Genomic DNA, 21,628 nt, shown 5'->3' on the forward strand with positions numbered 1-21,628 from the left:
GGGAGGAGAAGAGGGCGCTCACCATGCTGGCACCCTGATTTTGGATTTCCAATTTCCAGAACCATGAGAAATAAACTTATGTTGTTTTATCCAGTCTGTGGTATCATTATAGCAGTTTGAGCTAAGACAAATACCTCCTTATGGCACTGTTACACGAATTAAGAGCGTTCATATATTTGAACTGCTTATATTAGCACCTGGCACATAGTAAGTACTGCCTGTAAGCTGTTATTAAATGAAACAATTTTGTGAGGTAGCCCTGTAGGAAACTAAGTCTTGAAGACATTCTGGTAATTGCCTAGCATCCCACGGATTAGAAACAGAATAATCTGGCCATATGAATCTAGGTCCAGTATTACCCTCCCAGGCACTGTATTAGTTGTGTGGCATACAGAGATGTGGTTTATGCATAGTCTGTCCTAAAGAAACAGGAATGCATGGGTGGCTCAGTTGGTTGGGCATCTGCCTTCAGCTTGGGTCCTGGGGTTGAGCCTGGCATCGGGTTCCCTGCTCAGTGAGGAAGCCTGCTTCTCACTCTGCCTCTGCCTGCTGTTCCCCCTGTTTGTATGCTCTCTCTCTGCCAAATAAATAAATAAAAATCTTAAAAAAAAAAAAAAGAAATAGTATTTAACACTTAAGTAATAGAATATATATTAATCTCTGTCATCCTCTTCCCCTTTCTCCTTCTTTCTTTTAAACTCTGCTCTTTCACTAGGGCTTTACTTCTGTTTTTTATTATCCGCCAGAAGACATTTTCTTATTTCTGCTCCATTTCTTTAATTCATTGTGATCTTTCACTCTGTCTCAAAATGTAGAATCAGACCTCAGGTGAGCCAGTTATGTGAAGAAATGAGTTCCATGAGAACATGCACCTTGTTTTATGCTCAGCACTTAGAACAATGCCTGTCATAGTTAGTACTCAATATCTATTTCAGCCCAATGCGGGGCTCGATACCAGAACCCTGGAATTATGACCTGAGCCAAAGGCAGACTCTTAAGGACTGAGCCCCCCAGGTGCCCCAGGACTCAATATCTATTGAATAAAAAAAGAAACAGGGGTACCTGGCTGGCTCGGTGAAGTATGCAACGTTCGATCTTGGGGTTATAGGTTCGAGCCCCATGTTGGGTATAGAGATTACTTAAAAATAAGAATCTTTAAAAAACAAAAAAGAAAGAAGGAATGAGGAAAGTTCCGTGTATTCTGTAATTTCCTCATCTTAACTGACTTTCAATACACAATGTTCTATTTCCCAATACTTATTTGTGTCTGTGTTGTTCACCTAGTACCTCCAGAAGCAAGCACATTAAATAAGTGTTTCACAACAATAAAAAAAATCCATCCAGACAGTTTTGCTGTAACCTAGAATTTGAAGCTGTGTAGTCAGCTCAACAGTAATAACAGCCCCTTTGGACTCTGGCCATCTCAGGGAATTTGTTTAAGATGACAAAATGAAAGAAATAAAGTGATAAAAAATAAGTCCTGTGGGTCATTCTCCCCTCTGAAGGAAGCTGTTAACATTAGCTCCATATGCTGAGTAATGTAGCAATTAATTATCTGCTATATCTAGAACAAATGAATGATTTACATTAAACTTTAGCCCCAGAAAGAAGGCATTGATCAGTGGAGTGTCATTATAGGTTGCTGCAACTCAGCCAATCAGGAACTGTTACTGAGGCCAAGGTTGTCTTTACTCACCTGTCAATGATTTCTTCTCATATATGACAGAGAAGTTCTAACAGACCATCTAGCTATCAGCTACCACAGGGAGACTGGATAGGCAGGTGAACAGAGCAATGAAAATCCACATCGTATGGTGCCTGGTGTATCTTCAGTTACTTCTTTCTGCTCTCATTCTCTCTGAAAAACTGCATGCCACAGGGGGGACAAAAAGATGCCAAATCATTCCGTGGTGACCTAAAAATACGACATTAAGCCTCTTCACTAGTATTTTCCAACCCTAGTTTTGAGGGCCCTGGAAAGGATTAGTGGTCAAGGAAAGTCAATTCTAAGGCATTTAACTCTGTTTATGTGAGTGACACAGCACTTTCCCCAATAGGAGGTGAGCTGTGAAAACAAGCAATGAAAGAATGTTGCTGTTGCAAAAACAGTTGGAATCCCTGTCTTAACTCAGTATCAGAATTCATCCTCACTGTCAGTCAAAATAGCCAATCAACATTTTGCTGCAGCAGGCTAGGTTGATCAGGGAGTACAGGTTTCAGTAGGCATGAGGGCATTGTTAAAGACAGGATAGCCAGACTTGAAATGCAATCTCAGATGGTAATTTTCTTTCCTTCTTTCCTTTATTTTCATTTTCCTTTAGGATAACTTATAGGTAAACAGCCTTCAAAAAATGAAATATATATAGACCTTCAGTTTGCCCCAAACCCTCACTTTCTTTTTTTAATTTAAATAGTGAATGCTATTTCCCCATTTGTGTTCACCATATAATTATAGATGAGTCACTGTGCGTATTAGTTTGCTAGGGCCACCATAACAAAATACCACAGACTGGGCAGTTTACACAACAGAAATTTATTTTCTCACTGTTCTGAAAGTCCAACATTGAGGTGTCAGCATGTTAATTTCCTCTGAGGCCTCCCTCATGGGCTTGCATATGGCTACCTTCTCACATGTTCTCACAGGGCCTTTCCTCTGTGCCTATGTCCTAACCTACTTTTTGTGTAAGGACACCAGTCAGATTGGATTAGGGCCCACTATAACCACCTCATGTAATTTATCTCTTAGAAAGGCCTATCTCCAACTATAGTCACATTCTGAGATACTGAGGGTTACGGCTTCAACATATATTTTTAGGGGAACACAATGCAACCTGTAACACTATGGAAAGAAAAGTTTGTCACAAAGATATAATAAAACTTCTGGTATAATGACAAGAAAACAAACAAACAAAAAACTGGAAACAACTAGATGTCCCTTGGTAGGATACTGGATATCAGATAAATAAACTATAGCACATTCATTCAATGGGCAAATATACATCTGTTTAAAAAGCATAAGATGGGGCACCTGGGTGGCTCAGTGGGTTAAAGCCTCTGCCTTCGGCTCAGGTCATGATCTCAGGGTCCTGGGATCAAGCCCCGCATCGGGCTCTCTGCTCAGCGGGGAGCCTGCTTCCTCCTCTCTCTCTGCCTACTTGTGATCTCTCTCTCTGTCAAATAAATAAATAAAATTTTTTAAAAAATAAAAAAAATTAAAAAAAATAAAAAGCATAAGATGTATCTATGTTTGTTGATACAGAATGAAACCAAGATTTTCTAAGTTAAAAAAAAAAATGTAGAGAACATTCTGTTAAGTATGATTTCTTTTGTGTTGAAAAAGAAAAAGTATGTTTCTAGAATAAAAATAGAAATTTGTAAGCAGGGATTCTGGGATGGGAAGCAGTTAAATACTTTTTAAATATGTACCCTTTGGTGCAGTTTTAATATTTTACTACATTCACCTATTGCTCTTACAGTTATAAAAAAAATTGTTAATAAGAATTTTTTTAAGAATTTAGGCAATAAATTTTAAATCTTTAAAAATACTATTTAAAAATGTTTGATTATAAATAATCAATAGCGACAGTGCTAATTGCACAGAGCCATTTTGTATTTATCTTAAAATTTTTTTCTAACCTGTTTTATACATCTGCTTTGCCTCTGTGGTTTCTCTTTGTACACTGCCCTTTGGTCCAAAATCATCTTTCCCATAGGACTGGAAGCATCTTTCGGGGAAGAGACAGTGTTCTAATGACACGGAGAAATGGGTCTGGTAGAATGTTAGTTGAAAAGAGTAGGATCAAAATTGTGCTTACAGTATAATCCACACCATGTTTATAGAATGCATATGAAGGATAGGAAATAAATGAGGAAAAATCTTAATAAGTCTCTTCTGAGTGATAAGAATTATGGGTGATTCCCTCCCTCTTTTGCATTTTTTCTATTCTTTCTGATGTTTTAAATGAACATGTTTTACTTTTAATGTCAGAAATACAGAAATGGACACATTATAATCTGATAACTGTATTTTATAAATACATCTAAAAGGCACTAAAAGGGGGCATCTGAGTGGCTCAGTGGGTTAAGCACCCCACTCTTGATTTCCATTGAGGTCACAATCTCAGAGTCATGAGATTGAGGATGGAGCTATGAGATGGGCATTGAGACTGCTTAAGATTCTCTCTCTCCCTCTCCCTCTGCCCTTCCTCCTGTGTGTGCGTTCTCTCAAATAATAAATTCTAAAAATAAATAAATAATAAAATTTTAGCAAAAAAAATTTCCCCTAACTTTGTATTTGAAAAACAAAATTATGGGGTACCTGGGTGGCTCAATCATTGGGCGTCTGCCTTCAGCTCAGGTCATGATCCCAGCATCCTGGGATTCAGCCCCACATCGGGCTCCCTGCTCAGCAGGAGGCCTGAATCTCCCTCTCCCACTTCCCCTGCTTATATTCCCTCTCTCACTGTCTCTCTCTGTCAAATAAATAAATAAAATCTTTAAAAAAAAAAAAAAAGGAAAGAAAAACAAAATTAGAGATGGCTGAGTGGCTCAGTTGGTTAAGCATCTGCCTTCAGCTCAGGTCATCATCCCAGGGTCCTGGGATGGAGCCCCCCGTGGGACTCTGTGCTCAGTGGAGAGCCTGCTTCTCCCTCTCCCTCTGCTGCTTCCTCTGCTTGTGCTCACACTCTCTCTCTCTCTCTGTCAAATAAATAAATAAGTAATCTTTAAAAAAAAAAAAAGAAAGAAAAGAAAAACAAAAACAAAATTAGGTTTTCTTTTGTTTTAAATATTTCAGTTTAATTAACATTAATCACCATAAGATCCATAATGACAGAGCTATATCCAGTGTCTGAGGTCCATCCCACCCCACAGAGAGAGCACAAGGATGCTTGCTGTAACTGTGTCTGGAGAACTTGGCCTACATTTCCTCCTCACGGTCCTATTCTTCTGACATGGGGCTTTCTCACTTGTCCTGAGAAAGCCATTCCAGTGAGTTCTAGCTGGATTCTACTCCTTTGACCACCAAACCCCTGTGGCACTTCCTGCATGACACACACATAGGACCCGCCTCACCTGGGCAGGGCCTCCGGAGCCAGCCAGGGTTCCAGGGTTGCTGCCAGATCTTTCAAAAGTCTTAGAAATTTGGGGGATGCATGGGTGACTCAGATGTTTAAGTATCTGCCTTCGGCTCAGGTCATGATCTCAGGGTCCTGGGACTGAGTCCCACATCAGGTGTCCCTGCAAGGAAGACCACTTCTGGTCTCTCTCAATCCCTTTCTCTCTAACAAATAAATAAATATATTTTTTTTAAAGTCTTAGAAATTCGGGGGGGGGGCTGCTGAAGGGGATTGAGTTGGGGAATATCTGCCACATTGGGCATTTTCCTGTTCATTGGCCCTTTGTGTCCACAGTGAGCCTCAGTATCCCTTTCCAGAACTTCAACTTTGCATTTTTGGAACACATGCTTCCCATTCTTGACTAAAAGGATAGGGCATCAGACTGGAATACAGACATGACTTATTGTTCCCTTTTTCAAGATGTGGCCCTGTCTCCCCTAGAGATGGGGGTCTCACATATGAGAAAAAGAATTGCTTGGACTTGTACAAAGGCATAGGATAACAGAAGAACTGAGAAGAGGAAGAAGCATAAAAGAAAAAAGAAACAAATTGATAGAAATAAAAATGAGGAAAAACAGAGTAGGGGAAAGAATAAAGGAAAGAAAAATATATAGATGGAAAGAGAAGAAAGCAGTAATTAAAATGTATTAAGGTCTTTCTATGTACTAGGCACTATAAATTCTTCAATGAATTATCATGTATAATCCTTAAAACTACTATATGTGGAAGGTTTTATTTTTTTCTCACTTGGCAGAAAAGGGAAATTATGTTTAGACAGTTATTGACTTGTCCAAGGTCATAGAGCCAATTAGTGGAAAATCAGGGATATAAATCTATGTCTTACTCATCCCAGAACATGCACTTAACCCTACACCAAAAGAAAATTTTGTCATTAGTTTATGTCAACAAACTAAATGACTAATATGTGCTCTTAATCTCTGAACTGGAGCCAAAAGTAACCGCGCAAAGAATATGGGCTACACCATAAACTACAGGTGTCCAAATACAGAATGGTCTCAGTCCTTAGGTTACCTTTTGAAGATTAGTAGTTCAGATAATGCTAAGACCAGATTTTGTTTCATTATAAATATGAACATATAATGTGTATAATGGTTCATAATGTTTCTTTGCAAAAATTCCAAACAGATAAGAGCCTTCCATTTCTTAAACATACCTATGTGTCACTTATTTTGTTCTCAATAAATATTGCCAAGTCAGCACCACCTGCTTGACTTTCAAACAAAGGCCCTATTATGGGCTAACTTGCATGGAACAGGATGGTTCAGTGTATATAGCCTGAGGGAAAGGTGGCTACTCTTAAAGACAATTTGATTCAGCTGTTTGTACCATGTAGTAAGGAAAAGCATCACAAGTTTCTGGAACGGAAAGGACCGATAAGCTTCCTGTAAATTGTCAGGCTTACATTTATTGTAATGATGAAATCTGGCAGGCAATTGCTTAATCCCCACGGGTGTGGGGAGGATTTATGGAAGTACCAGTTCTGTTTTCTTCCTCCTACCACTGACATTTTTTAAAACCCTCATAAACTCAAAACACAGTATCTGGAGTTATATAAGGCAACTCCTGGTAAATTTTTAAATGCTGACAGCAGAAAGAAACAGGTCATACACACCTCTGCTTCCCATTAACTAATAGCTTTTTCATTTTTTAATGGCCAGGTTAATACATAAAACATAGACCAAAGTTCTAATTCTACCTCTGTCACTGCCTACCTACCCATGGGACCTTGGGCAAATCACTTGCCCTTTCTGGACAATTTTGAGAGTGATAAGGGGGGATAAGTAATTAATACATATAATCTCCAACACATGCAAAAAGGACTCTCTCAGACAACTGCTTACCTATTATGGGAAATCAATCACCAACCACCCAGATAAGTCTATCAAGAGTTATTTGACCTTTACCCAACCATTATATTCTCTGTGTAACTAGTCTAACTGTAATTAGTTTACATAATGCATTTTAGTTTACGATGCATTTTATTGTGATTAGTTCATTCACAATTACAGATTTACATGCATTTAATCTTGCCAACCTCTAAGTGAACCAGTTCAGAAGAAATGATAACCCTCTCTTTGCATATAGCATAGTACTTCTACAGTCTTCCTCTCTAAACACAAGGGTGTATTAAGCATTGATGATAGCCACCAATTATTGAGAGATCTTAACTCTACACCAGGCACCCCATTCTCTCACAACATTGTGAAGTAGGTTCTGCCAAACCAATATTACTGGAACCAAAGCTCAAAGGGGCAGAAGTAGGACTCGAAACCAGGTCTGATGTTTTCACCATGCTGCAATGCTCTTCCTCTTACACAGCTATCATAGTTCATTTTCTGTGAAGTGCAAGTTCTTCCACACAGCTTTGCTGGGAATTTCATCCGTGAAAAAAGTGCGGAGGGAATGGGAAATAATATATTGACAGAACATGAGGCAGAGCGCACATGACTTCAAGTTTCTTAGCTAAGTGCTTGCAATCAGCTAAATTAATAATAGAAGATCTGAAAAAATAACTTAGAGGTAATAAGCTATGGTACTGGCAATAAAAGTGCCATAAGACTTTACCCAGGGACACCTGGGTGGCTCAGTTGGTTAAGCATCTACCTTTGGCTCAGGGTACTGGAATCAAGTTCCAAATCAGGCTACTTACTCAGAGCAGAGCCTGCTTCTCCCTCTGCCTACAGTTCCCCTTGCTTGTGTGTGCTCTCTCTCTCCCTGACAAAGAAATAAAATCTTTAAAAAATTTTTTTTCCAAAAAATAAAAAGACTTCACCTACAGAGCTCAGATGCCAAGAGTACCTGAATCAACCCCATCCTTGCAACATTCCTCAAAACATGGTCCTTGGAGAACCTTCATTAGAATCGTATCAGGTCCTTTTAAAGATCTGATTTCTAAGACTCAACCTTTGAACATTTGATTCGATACATTTGGGGCAAAGTCTCAGGCTCTGTATATGATTCTTATGTAACTGAAGTTTGAAAAATACTATTCCAGTTATTATGCTTTCATAATTAAAACTGTTTTCTGAACTTGATAACATGGTTGTAGAATTCATGGAACTCGTGGTATCACTTGCAAAACGTGACATGATATATTAAACGTAATATAGCTAAATTTGGAAGATAATAGTACAGACTTTGGGAATAAATAGACCTGAGCTCAAATCTCTCCTCTCCTCTTAGTAGTTATGCAACTCTTGGCAAGTTTTTGGACATCTCTGAGCCTTAGTTTCCACTGCTTTAAAATACCTATTATAACACACTGAGGGGGTATTGTGAAGATTGAAGACAATATATGTGTAATGCCTGACCCATAATAGCCATAGAATAAATTACAGATATTCTTATTAAACATTCAACACTTTATAAAATAGGACGCCATTTCTTAATAGACTCTAGTATTAAGAGATTCAGGGAAGGGGGGGGTGCCTGGGTAGCTTGGTCAGCTGAGTACCCAACTCTTGATTTTGGCTGAGGTCATGATCTCAGGGTTGTGAAGTCGAGCCCCTGGGCTACACACTCAGCACAGTTTGCTTAAGATTCTCTTTCTCCATCTCCCTCTGCTCCCACCCACTCCCCGCCCCTTGCTTCAAATAAATAAATAAATAAAGTCTTTTTTTTTTTTTAAATACTTTATTTATTTGACAGATAGAGAGAGTACAAGCAGAAGGAATGGCAGAGGGAGAGGGAGAAGTAGATTCCCCACTGAGCAGGGAGCCTGATATGGGACTCAATCCCAGATCATGACCCGAGCTGAAGGCAGATGCTCAACCAACTGAGGCACCCAGGCATCCCATAAATAAATAAAATCTTAAAGGAGAGAGAAAGAGAGAGAGAGAGACACTAGGGGTCAAAGGTTTCAAAATGGTTCAAGCTATCGTAGTGATTCAGTACACCAGCTTTGGAATCAGAGTGTCTGGGTTCAAATCTCAACCAGTCTACTTTCTCACTCACCACCAGCAGAGTAAATCAGAACTTCTTTTACTTTCTGGAAATGAGGCCTTTGTTAATACTGTTAAGATACAAACCTGTTCATTATTCTGCTAAATAAACTAAAATGGAAATACTACCACCTATCTGACAGGGACTGTGTGAGAATTGAGATTATACATGTATAGAGCTTATGACAGTATCTCGTATATGATCAAAGCACTTTTAAAAGGAAAAACCTGCTCATTTCTATTAGTAGTCAACAAACAGTATGTGACTACCATGGGTCAGAAACTCTAGATTCGGTACGTCCAAGAATGAACTCACCATTTTCTCTGTCCTCTGAGTTTGCCAGTCCTCTGTATTTTCATTTCAGTGACTTTTACTGATGCTCGTCCAGTTACCTACCCTAGCTAGAATAATGATAGTAAACAAACCTGGGTACCAGGCACTCTCCTAAGGGCTTCTTTTATATTAAATTGTATTTATTCACACAGAATGACTGTATGAAGTATGTGTACTATTATCATCCCCATTTTACAGATGAAAGAACGGAGATGGACAGGATGCACAATTTGCCCAAGGCAGTCCTGGAACAGCAGTGTCATGACTCAGATCTAGGCAGTATAGTCCCAGATCCTGTATCTTTTAGTGTACATAATACTGCCTCTATGGGTGCCTCACAGGCTCAGAGGCTGGAGCACATGACTCTTGATCTTGTGGTTGGGTTCAAACCTCATGTTGGGTGTAGAAATTTCTTACAAAATTTTTTTAAAAAGGAAATACTGCCTCTAAAGATTTTTGAGTTATTTTAAAAGCTCTCACTCTCCATAACTTCAGTATCTAATAAGATACGTTGTCCTCTTAAACATCTCTGATGCACCCCCTCTTCTCCAATCATTCTAATACACACCTAATTTAGGCCCAATCGACCTGATTGAACGAGTCTCCTTGATTTTAGCTTCTTCTCATTCAATCCTTCCACCAGACCAGTCAGAAGTATTTCTAAAACATAGATAAGCTAAATGACTCTGCCTTAGTTAAAACATGCAATGGCATCCCAATTTCTACAGAATAGGACCCATATACTCCTATGTGCTGTTCAATAAGGCATCCAGTGCAGTATTTCATTTACAATGGTGAATACATTGCATTTTATTTTCATTGATATGAATGTGTCTGTTTCCTCACTAAAGTGGGCCCTCTGTCAAAGTAGGGACACTTTTGTTCATCCTTATATAACTATATATCCCAGGCCCCAAGAGCCCACAGGTACAAATGAGGTCAAGATATCATTAATATATTAATCTTAATGATTCATTGTTCCTCTAGCAAGTACAGGACCTGTAGCTTCAGCAAAATCCACCATACTGCAACATGCTCCTGACTCCCCAGGAATGTCTCCCACATGCTCAGTAGCAGATTCTCTCCCATTGTAGCTAAACTGCAACCCCACATGACAAATGAGCCCCTGTGGTTCTCCTATTCTTCCTCTGAACCCTGTATTCCAATGGTCATCATGAACTTAGGTGCCTTCTTCCTTGTGAAATACTGTTGAAGTAGTGTTGCCTCTAGTTCCCTGGGGACCAGATACACTCTCAGGGGTCTGAGCCAGGATAAATTTGAGGTACATCATATTCAGAATCCCTCCTTCACTCCAACAGTGGTTTTAGTACTTGCCCAACTCATTTCTTTTTCCCTTAAGATGATCTGCCTTGCTTAAGTTATCCAGCAAATTTGTTAAAACTTTTTGCGGGGCCATCCTACCAGTCTTCTAGGTGTGTTTAATATTACCTGAGTCCCAGAGTGCCCACAGGGAATGCTCAAGGTATATGCTCTAAGCTACAGCTGTTTCCCCTTTTCCTACATCCCTCACCAACTTCTCTGCTTAGCATGGAGCTTTGTTCATACGAAAATTATAGTAAATGTTTTTAAATGTAATAAAAGTGATTTTTATGCCACTTGAGAAGAGCTAAAGTTTATCTGAGGAAAGGCATAGAAATTTAGGATGAGACTCTCTGGCCCTCAATCCAAAATTACACAGAAAGTCTGGCCTTTAAGGAAAAAACCAAATACACGAGCTCTCACCTGAGGGGCATTTGGCTGTTGCCAGGACTCTTGACTACAGTATATGTACATCTGTGTTCTCCAAAGGACCCCCTCCAAAGGAATCTGGGTCACAAGTGAAGTGTTCATGACTGGATGCCAAACCCTTCCGCTGAAGCAAGAGGAAGCTGATTCACTCTTCTTGTGGCCCACTGTGGACAGAATTGCCTCAAGTTCCTGTTGACATACTCTTTTTAAAAAGACTACCTGGTGGTGATGACCTCCCCATGAGAACATGACCCTGGAGAAGGACCTCCTTCTTTCACTTCCCAGGAGAGAAGAGGAAGAACAAGAAGAAGCACCTGGTGCAGAGCCCACCTCCTAGTTCATGGACATGAAAGAGCCCAGGATGCTACAAAATCACCATGGTTTTTAACCATGCATAAATGGTAGTTTTGTGTGTTGGTTGTTCCACTGTCCTTTGGCAGCCTACAAGAGGAAAGCAAGGCTTACAGAAGGATGGAGCACTAAAAGCCCCTGAATCAAGATGAGAAACTATCCCAATAAACACATTTTGGATAAAACAAACAGGGCGCCTGGGTGGCTCAGTGGGTTAAGCCTCTGCCTTCGGCTCAGGTCATGATCCCAGGGTCCTGGGATCAGGCCCATATCGGGCTCTCTGCCCAGCAGGGAGCCTGCTTCCCCCTCTTTCTGCCTGCTTCTCTGCCTACTTGTGATCTCTGTCAAATAAATAAAAATCTTTAAAAAAACAAACAAAAACCATTTAGTTATCTCATCCATATAATGTAAATCTTTTAGACTGACATGACTTTTCGCATTTTAAATATATAAGGTATTTGTTGTTTGCTGTAATTTTGATGAAAGTGCAGCGTGTTAGGCCACAAGGTATTAATGTAGAAAACTTCCCCAAATTGCTAACTAGATTAGGGTTTTAAACATTGGCACTGTTTTCAGGTCACTGGCATTAACTAAGACTCACTTAAAAAGAAATTACTAGTTGTTGAATACCTCTCAGTTTAAAGGGAAATTATAAATTATATTAGTGCTTTTACAAATTCAAACTATTAATCAAGAAATTTCATCCCATGCTTAATGATTTGAATCATGGTAAGTGCAAAAGACACTTGAATATGTCATAGTACTTAGGTTCTTTGGCTCTTTCACTGAACCATCACATGGTCATGGGCAAGGTCTTTAACCTTTATGGCAATCCATGACAAAACATCATGAAAGTGCCTAGCAGGCCCCTGGGTGGCTCAGTTGGTTAAGCATCCGACTCTTGATTTTGGATCAGGTCACAATCGTGGGGCTGTGAGGTTGAGCCCTATGATGGGCTCTGCACTCCATGGGAAGTCTGCTCAAGATTCTCTCTCACACTCTTCCCCTTCGTGCTCTCTAAATAAATAAATAAATATTTATTTATTTATTTAAAAAACAAGTGCCTAATATAACACTTGGCATTTTCTACAGGAATTCGGTATTTCTTAAAATGGAGTTTTATTTAACACATGTTAAGCATCTTGTATGTTTTAAAAAGATTTTGTCAGAGAGAGAGCACAATCAGGGAGAGTAGGAGGCAGAGGGAGAAGCAGGCTTCCCGCTGAGCAAGGAGTCCGATGCCGATGCCGGACTGGGTCATAACCTGAGCCCAAGGCAGACGCATAACCTACCGAGCCACCCAGGTGTCCAGAACAACTTGTATCCTTTATGAGTTTTATACTAAGTAGCAGCATCCTCCTATTTTACATGTAGATCTGGAAATACTCATCATTGCCTTCAAATGAGACTAAGCAAAGCCTTATACTGCCTCTAAATGCAAATTAAATGGCATAGGATAGTGCTTTCTTAAACACCAGGTCACAAGCTAATTGTGAATTGAAACCAGCAAATCTCTTTATAGAAAATGCCAAAGCAATTTGCTTAAAGTCTGAGCAATAATGCCACGATTATCCTTGGCAACTGTTATGAGAAACAAGTAATGGAAAGTAGGTAATAAATAAAATATTAATTGTTAGGATCGTTTGCTGCCTTTTCATTTGTTTTCCTGGTATAAGATGGCCAATTTAATTACTGCTTTATTGGGAAGGCTAATAATTGTACAATTAAGTGTTGGTTAACAAAATCCAATTACTTGTGGTTTAATGTGTGAAGGCATTTCATCTGCTACTGACAGAAAGTATCAAGATTTTCAGCTACAGATGTTCAGTCCATGTGTAGTGTGACATTTTCAAATCTGTAACTTGTAACATTTTAATCAAACTAATACAAATTGCACATAAACCATACTTTAAAAAATAATTTAAAAGTATGAAGTGACGGAGCACCTGACTGGCTCAGTTGGTACAGCATCCCACTCTCAGTCGCAAGGTCATGAGTTCGAGCTGCATATTGGGAACAGAGATTACTTTTTTTTTTTTTTAAAGACTTTATTTATTTGACACAGAGAGAGACACACACACACAGCCAGAGAGGGAACACAAGCAGGGGGAGGGGGGAAGGGAGAAGCAGGCTTCTAGCTGAGTGGGAGCCCAATTCAGCACTTGATCCCAGGACCCTGGGATCATGACCTGAGCCAAAGGCAGCCACATAATGACTGAACCACCCAGGCACCCCACAGGGATTACTTTTTTAAAAAGTTAATAAAAAAATTTTTTTAAAGTATGAACTGAAAACAGAGTTCGAGCTCAACCCCTGGATCTGGAATATAAAATAATGACAATATGGAGAAAAATGTTTATTTTATTTTATTTTTATTTTTTTAATGTATTTTTTTAATGTTTATTTTAAACAGCAAATCTTTAGGGGCGCCTGGGTGGCTCAGTGGGTTAAACAGCAAATCTTTACTTCATTCAAGTTATATTCTTTTTTTATTCCCTTTTAAAGATTTTACTTATTTTTTAAAAAATATTTTATTTATTTATTTGACAGAGATCACAAGTAGGCAGAGAGGGAGGCAGAGAGAGAGAAGGGGAAGCAGGCTCCCTGCCAGGTAGAGAGCCCAATGCAGGGCTCGATCCCAGGACCCTGGGATCATGACCTGAGCCGAAGGCAGATTAACCCACTGAGCCACCCAGGCGCCCCTAAAGATTTTATTTTTAAGCAATCTCTACACCCAAAGTGGGGGGCTCAAATTCACAACCTCAAGATCAAGAGTCATATGCTCTACCAACTGAGCTAGCCAGGTGCCATTATTCAAGCTACATTTTAAAATGTAAAAGTATAGAAGATTATAATAAAGATAATTTAATACGTGGGTTTATCAAATCATTGGTATTTTAGGGTGCCTGGGTGACTCAGTCATTAAATGTCTGCCTTCAGCTCAGGTCATATCTCAGGGTCCTGGGATCGAGACCCGCATCGGGCTCCCTGCCAGCAGGAAGCCTGCTTCTCCCTCTCCCACTCCCCCTGCTTGTGTTTGCTCTCTCACTGTCTCTGACAAAAAATAAATAAAACCTTAAAAAAAAAGAACTCATACTCGTTTAGAAAAATTATTGGTATTTTAAAAGTAAAAGCATAAGATACACAAAATTAAAAAGCTACTTGGAAACAAGCTAAGATTATTAATAAAGGAGGGAAATGCATTCAGGTCCCCAGTCTAATTTCTTAGTCAGTCCACCACTGTTACTGATAAAACCTTATTATCATCTTTAAAGCATATTGCAAGACAGAAGGGAAAACAATGCACATATTTTCTTCCAGCATGTTTGAATGTGTGTATACTTTTAAGTCCCAACTAATTAATTAAAACCTATGCAGAGTGACAGCACAGTAGCTTTTTCTTTTTTCTTTTTTACTATTATGGAACACTTAGAAGCAATACTTATTACTGTAGTCTGTAGAGATTTCAAAATCCAGTTTGATGAGAACTGTCTAACACTTTGTCGGACATATGTTACAAGATCATTTAGTACAGGATTCCTGTCATCTAAACATAGCCTCACATGAAACTGAATTAGATCCATTCATTGTAGATAATATACTGTTGGGTAATATAAATTAAAAAAAATATTCTATGATGGAAAATCTCAAATATTAAGAATAGGAAAAAAAAGAGACAATAGCATGAACACCATCATGCACCTAATACCAGCTTTACTAATTATCTATATGGGGGCCCTGGGGAGAAAAAAAAAAAAAAAAAAAGCACAATCCAGGGCACCTGGGTGGCTCAGTCGGTTGAGTTGCTCAGGTCATAATCTCAGGGTCCTGGGATCAAGCCCACCCATAGGGCTCCCTGCTCAGTGGAGCCTGCTTCTCCCTGTTCCTCTGCCCCTCATCCCCATTTGTGAGCACGCTCTCTCTCAATAAAATCTTTTTAAAAAACATACAATCCAGGGGTGCCTGGGTGGCTCAGTGGGTTAAAGCCTCTGCGTTTGGCTCAGGTCATGATCTCAGGGTCCTGGGATCGAGCTCCGGATCGGGGTCTCTGCTCGGTGGGAAGCCTGCTTCTCCCTCTCTCTCTGCCTGCCTCTCTGCCTACTTGTGAGCTCTGTCTCTGTCAAATAGATAAAATCTTGAAGAAAAAAAAACATATAATCCATAGCTTACGGCAGTTCAGTAACAAGTTGCAGACCTGTTTTTTGGTCTCTAGTGTATTCCTGTCAGCCTTAAAAGACTTGACTTCCTTTAAAATTTCTCGTGTAACAGACCTGCTAGTGATTAATTCTTTCACCTTTAGTCTGAAAGAGTATTTTGCCTTTGTTTTTATTTTTGTTCAAGGTTTTATTTATTTGAGAGAGCGCACAACAAGCAGGGGCCAGAGGCAGAGGGAAAGGGAGCAATAGACTCTGCTGAGCAGGGACCTCAGGAATGGGGTTCGATCCCAGGAAACGGAGATCATGACCTGAGCGGAAAGCAGGCACTTAACAGACTGAGCCACACCCAGGTGCCCCTTGCCTTTTTTTAATTTTTTTTAAGATTTTATTTATTTATTTGACAGAGAAAGATCACAAGTAGGCAGAGCAGCAGGCGGGGGGGGGGGGGGGAAGCAGGCTCCCTGCTGAGCAGAGCCTGCCGCTGGACCTGATCCCAGAACCCCAAGATCACCACCCCAGCCGAAGGCAGAGGCCCCACCCACTGAGCCATCCAGGTGCCCCTTGCCTTTGTTTTTAAAACACATTTTCTCTAGGCATATAATTTTAAGCTGACGGGTGCTTTCTAGTACACTATGTATGTCAACTTCTACAATTTCTTTCTGAAAGAAATCTGAGGTCATTCTCATATTTTAACCTTGTTTCCAAATTACTTGGATAGTGCATTTACCCTCTGGTCTTTTTTTTTTTCCTTTCTTTCACTGGTATGAAACAATTAGGTGCCTTGGTGTACTGTTTTTTCATGTTTTTTTTTTTAAGATTTTATTTATTTATTTGACAGGCGGAGATTACAAGTAGGCAGGGAGGCAGGCAGAGAGAGGAGGAAGCAGGCTCCCCACTGAGCAGAGAGCCCAATGTGGGGCTCAATCCCAGGACACTGGGATCGTGACACAAGCTGAAGGCAGAGGCTTTAACTCACTGAGCCACCCAGGTGCCCCTGTTTTTTCATGCTACTTGTACTTGGGACTCATTGATCCTAAATCTATATAGGTTTATGGTTTTCGTCATATTTAGACACTTTTTAGCTCTCATTCCTTCAACAGTTTCTTCATATTTCTTCTCCACTTCTTAGTCCATTATAGTACATTAGATGCTTTTTAAAATTTTCTGTGATTTTGGAGTTTCCATTGATAGGTCTTCAAACTCATGAATCTTTTCTGCTGGATGTCAAGTCTGCCATTATTCCCACCTGGTGTTTTATATTTCACACATCTAGAAGATTGTTTTTCCATCTTCTGTGTCTCTAAACTTTTCAACAATTTGGAAGAGTTACAATATAATGTCTGCAAATTTTAACATCTGTGTCAGTTTCAATTGACTTGTCTGATTATGGGTCCTATTTTCCTACTTATTTACATCTTTGATAGTTTTTGATTGAATGCTAGACATTAGGAATTTTATCTTTCTGGGTATTGGATGTTTTTGCATTCCCGCAAATCTTTGTTCTAGTACAGTTACTTGGAAAGGATTTATTGCTTTCAGGTCTTGCTTTAAACACAAGAGAGAACAACGCTCAACCAAGGACAAATTACTCCCCACAACTGAGGTGAAACCCATCAGTGTACTCTACCCAATGCTCTGAGAACATTGAGGTTTTCCAGTCTGTCTTGTAGGTGCAGCTATTATTCCCAGCCCTTTTGGAGATGCTCTATTAACTTCCAGTAATCTTTTACTCAGCCTCAGGTAATTAATATCCTCAGCTACATGCACTGATTAGTACTCACCTGAAAACTCAAGGAGTTTTTAGTTCTTTTCCTGTGCAACTCTCCTCTCTCTAGTACTCTGTGCTGCAAACTCTAACCACATCAGTTTCACCAGACTCTCAACTATCTCATCAGATTCCACCAGGCTCTCTCTCCCTGTTTCCTCCTCCCTGTGATTCAGCGGGAAAACTCTCTCAAGGTAGTAAGCTGTAGCAATCATAGAACTCACCTTGTTTGTTTCCTCTCGAGGGTTCGTGTACTTCATTCCTTGATGTCTTGAAAAACAGTTTCATATATTTTGTCTATTTTTTTATTATTACTGTCATGTCTCAACCTTTTAACCATTATGCCCCCCCCAAAATCTGATGCATTCAAGAAAAATATCTGGATAGCGTCAGTTGCTTTCTAAAAACCCTGAATCAGAAATTGAGTTATACTTGAGAATAAAAGAAAACACTAATTTTTTCATAAAAATTAAACAATGCTTAGGAGACATTAACTTTATCCTTTTTTTTTTTTTAAAGATTTTATTTATTTTTATTTATTTGTCAGAGAGAGTGAGCACAGGCAGACAGAGAGGCAAGCAGAGGCAGAGGGAGAAGCAGGCTCCCTGCTGAGCAAGGAGCCGGATGTGGGACTCGATCCCAGAACGCTGGGATCATGACATGAGCCGAAGGCAGCCGCTTAACCAACTGAGCCACCCAGGCGTCCCTAACTTTATCATTCTTTTGGATGAGTAAGACTGTAGAAAACAGAATCACTGTAGTACTACTTATTAGTACTTTAAATAAGTACTTTAAAATAATCAAATCAAGAACACAAGAAACAGGTGTTAATAGTATATCAGACATGTGAGAATTGCCCTGGTGTATCACAGACTGGATACTCATCACATTAAATAAAATGCTCCCGAATTTTTATTTGCATTGTATTTATTTAGGATTTTTTCTCTGTTGCATTTATGTATTAGCTGCATTATAAATTTACAAAGCCCTATCAGCTAACATATTTCTATTGTGTTAGAAAATAATTAAGGGGTGTGCCTGGGTGGCTCAGGTGTCTTCAGCTTGGGTCATGATCTCCAGATCCTGGGATCAAGCCCCACCTTGGGCTCCTAGGCTGGCTCAGCGGGGAATCTGTTTCTTCCTCTCCCTCTCCCCCTGCTTATGTGCTCTGTCTCTCTCTCTAATGACTAAATAAAAATCTTTTAAAAATAATCAAGGTAAAAAAAAATAATAATAATCAAGGTAATGGCTCTTAATGATGAATTATTTTGTCATATACCTACAACCATCACTTTTGCAAATTCCCAAGTTTGTTGAGAGTCACAAAAAAAGAAAACAATGAGCTTGCCACTGCAGGCCACTTTTACATATCAAACAGATGAAGTAACTAAGGTATCTCAGTGAAGGGTAACGAGGCTTATAGAAGATTGTTTCGCATCACTGATTTCAAAGCATCTGTTCAGTTATATAAGCTGTAGAGGAATGTAACTTCCCTCTAGTTTTCCTGTATTTTGTTACATAACTCATTTTCTTCAAATTAGCATTAATTTACACCCAGTATTTATAGGATAAATAGAAATCAAAATGGAAAACAAACCATACTAACCCAAAAAGAAATGAGGTGAACAAGTACCATAAATAAAAATTATTTAGGACCAAATAACCTACTACTATTATGGCCTATAAAGATTTTATTGCAGGGGCGACTAGAAGGCCCGAGAGTCAGATGCACAGTTAAGCATCCAAGTTCTGATTTCTGATCCCAAGTTCTTGGAATCAAGCCCTGAGACAGGCTCTGTGCTCAGTGGGGAGTTTTTTCCCCTTTCTCTCCCTCTGCCCCTCCCCTTGCTTGTGCTCGCTCTCTCTCACATAAATAAAAATAAATCTTTAAGGAAAAAAAAAAAGATTTTATTACATTCTTTCTATCCTGGATATACCAGGCTTCAGGTCTAGGTCCTATCTAAGACCTTTCTGTGACTACTACTTTTAAAGGTCTTATTTACCACACTGGCAGTGCGAAAAACAACTCAAAGCATTCAAAGTTTACAGCATACTATTTGTTACCTTCTTCGCCCCAAAAACTGGTTGGATGGGCAAAGATGCTATCCTGAACACCTCTTTTCCGATGCACAAACACCTTTAGGTGGAGGTATCTACAACTGAGGCAAAATTGTAAAAGGAAAGGAAGGTGGAAAAGAGCCCTGCCTTTTGTTTTTAAAGATTTTATTTATTTGGAGTGGGGGGGGTAGGGGGAGAGGGCACGAGAGTACATGAGCTGGGGAGGAGAAGGCAGGAATCTCAAGAAGACTCTGTGCTGAGCGTGGAGCCTGATGCAGGGCTTGATCTCATGATCCTGAAATCATGACCTGAGCCGAATGAAGGCAGATGCTTAACCAACTGAACCATCCAGGCACCCCAAGAGCCTTACTTCTATTAAATTAAATGTTTGGTCTTTGGCAAATACTTAACTCTCTGGGCCTTAGTTTCCCCATTTGTATAAATAGGGAGGTTAGAGGAGGTAGGATATAGAGGAACCTGGTTTATAGAAATTATATCACTGCTTTTTAATCCATTATTCATATATATTAGGACACCATTTCAAAAATGTTATCGAAGTCATTCACCTCCTAAAATCAACATAACAGAACCTTTGTTTAGAAGCCACTACCTACCTAAGTTTTAACTTTGGTTAAAACCTCCCCAAAGTTAAAACGTCAATGTAGCCATGATTAAACTTAACTATCAGTTTATAGGAAATACACATGGTAGAATAACTTGAGTATGAGGATGAAATCAGTCAAATCCAGTATATGAAAAAATCAGCCTGACAAATGACCTAATCTTTACAACAAATAAATGTCAAGGAGGCGAAGACAGCCTGTTATGTATTAAAAGATACAGTAAGAATTATTAATCATACAAAATATATGGACATGGTTTAGATTCCAGTTCAAAGAAACAAGGGTGAAGACTTTTTTTTTAGAAAATTAGAAAAACCTGAATGCTGGATATTAGATGAAATGCTATAATGGCCAAGACTCAAAATAATTCTAGCTGAGAGTAGGGTGCAGGAAGTGTGTGTATATGTGTGCGTATATGGGGAAGGGGGCCATTAAGGAGACAAGGAACAGAAACAAAATTGGTCAAATATCGATAACAGTTCATTTTACCATTCTCTTTGATATTTTCCATAATACTAAAAAAGTATGATTTTCAAATCTATTAACTTTATGTACATATGACATGATATTATCATTAGCCTGTTGAAGACATGGAATTCTCTAAGCTAACAAAATCTTAACAAACAAAAAGACAAAGTAGTAAGGACCCAATATAATTATATAACAAATGATGCATTCTGTATTTATTAAGAAAATAAGACCTTGGAGCATCTGGAGGCGCAGTCAGTTAAGCATCTGCCTTTGGCTCAGGTCATGATCTCACCGTCCTGGGATCTAGCAAAAGTCGGGCTCTCTCTGCTCAGCAGTGAGTCTCTTTCTCATTCTCCTTCTATGCTTGCGCTCTCTAGCTAATAAATAAAATCTTTTTAAAAAAAGAAAAAGAAAATAAACCACTGAAACCTATAAAATTAATACATTAAAGTGGCTTCACCAATTATCAATTCATGGCCCACCACCTTTTTTCACCTAAAACCCCATCCAAAAGACCCTAAACTTGAGTCCCATATTAGAAATGGCTTTTAAAAGTCCCATTAGTTTGATTTTAATTGTGCTGCCTTGAAAAGATTCTTTTATCTTAGAAGCAAAACCCATTTCCTATGCTTAAATGTAATTATTTAGCTCTACTTCCACATTTGACAGTTTCAGGATCATGTACATGTTGATTATTAAACAATTATATGTCATATATCATTTAAAACAAAAATTTTTGAGGGGCGCCTGGGTGGCTCAGTGGGTTAAGCCTCTGCCGTCAGCTCAGGTCATGATCTTAGGGTCCTGGGATCAAGCCCCACATCACGCTCTCTGCTCAGCAGGGAGCCTGCTTCCCCCTCTCTCTCTGCCTACCTCTCTGCCTACTTGTGATATCTCTCTCTCTCTCTGTCAAATAATAAAATCTTTAAAAAAACTTTTTAAAAATACTATCAGATATTAAGATTATAAAAACATAATAATTAAGACAATGTGGGGATGCCTGTGTGGCTCAGTCAGTTAAGTGTCTGCCTTCGGCTCAGT

This window comes from Martes martes (assembly GCF_963455335.1).
Source record: "Martes martes genome assembly, chromosome: 2".
Classification (NCBI taxonomy): domain Eukaryota; kingdom Metazoa; phylum Chordata; class Mammalia; order Carnivora; family Mustelidae; genus Martes; species Martes martes.